This window comes from Trichosurus vulpecula, chromosome 2 (assembly GCF_011100635.1).
Source record: "Trichosurus vulpecula isolate mTriVul1 chromosome 2, mTriVul1.pri, whole genome shotgun sequence".
Taxonomy (NCBI): Eukaryota; Metazoa; Chordata; class Mammalia; order Diprotodontia; family Phalangeridae; genus Trichosurus; species Trichosurus vulpecula.
Window position 1 is genome coordinate 136,424,968 of NC_050574.1, and position 1,448 is coordinate 136,426,415.

Consider the following 1,448-nt stretch of genomic DNA (forward strand, 5'->3'; position numbering starts at 1 on the left):
GGTTAGGTTTGGAAAGTGAACAGACGGATATATTCAGCATCTAACAGTTGGAAAGAAGCATACTACAAATTCCTTTCACAAACATGTTTTCATAGAGCCAATACAATACTAGTCATTAACCCAGCACCGAGCATACTGGAATAGAAAAGATGCAACAAGAAAAATACGTACATTAGAAAGACTTCAACACTTTAGAAAAAAGAGCAAAACTTGTAGTTTCTCCCCCTTTGCCCCCCAAACAACATCTGTACGGTTGGGATCTACCTATGCGGCTCTACATCAGTTTTCTAGAATATTTGTCAGGAGGAATAAAATAAAAGTGACACTGGCCAGTTCAGTCTTTGGATTCCCGGGATGGGGAGAAGCCGGTTCTCCGCCAGCCAGTCAGCTCCATTCTCATCTGCAGGGTCTTCGGACTCCCTGTTCTTGAGCGCCTCCTCCATGTGCTAATCCTTCTCCCGCAAGCGCTCCAGCTTAGCAGCCATTTGTGCCTCTCGGTTCTCTTTGTTAGCTTCCATTTTGTGGGTCAGTTTTTCTTCTGCCATTTTACTGACTTTGTTGTTTTCTTCAATTGTTTTCTTCAATTGCCTTCCCAAGCACCTCCTTCTCACGTTCCTGCTTCTCAGCTAGCTGCTTCAAGACTTCAGCTTCATGAGACTTGTGTCTTTCTTCTACAGCTTCTAGTTTCTTCTGAATTTCTTCCAGGGAAAGATCTTTCTTCTTTGGAGGGGAAAGGGGAAATTCTGAGACTGCTTCTTTTCAATGAGGACTAAGTATCTGCTCAAATGCCTGCCCAGAGGCATGCTTCTCTAGCTCTTTCACCTGGATATCAGAAGAAGGCGAGAGACTGGCAGTGCACTCTAGACAGTCTACAAAGTAGAGAAAACCCTGCTCTGTCGGAGCCCCGGCCACACCCCGAGCACCAACAGACTGGGGCGCGCACAAAAGCGCCAAACAGGCACAAGAAAGATTTCTATACCCCATTTCCTGTACATAATATTTCCCAGTTGCATGTAAAAACAATTTTTAACATTTCTTTCCAGAACTTTGAGTTCCAAATTCTCTCCCTTCTTCCCTCCCCACCCACCCTCCTTGAGAAGGCAAGTACTTCAATATAGGTTATGCATGTATTGTTATGCAAAACACTTCCATAATAGTCATATTGTGAAAGACTAACTATATTTCCCTACATACTATCTCATCCCTCATTTGTTCAATTTTCTTCTTTGACCCTCTCCCTTTTCAAAAGTGTTTACTTCTGACTACCCCCTCCCCCAATCTGTCCTCCCTTCTATCATCCTTGCACCCCCCCTCCCAATACCCTCCCCACTACTTTCCTGTAGGGTAAAATACCCAATTGAGTATATTATTCCCTCTTTAAGCCAAATACAAAGAGAGTAAGGTTCACTCATTCCCTTTCACCTCCCCCCTCTTTCCCTTCCATTATA

General features: G+C 43.9%; 1 pseudogene; it reads right to left on the reverse strand.

Annotated features, from left to right (window-relative positions):
* Positions 1–299: 299 nt before the first annotated feature.
* Positions 300–984, reverse strand: LOC118836766 (annotated as a pseudogene).
* Positions 985–1,448: the final 464 nt, after the last annotated feature.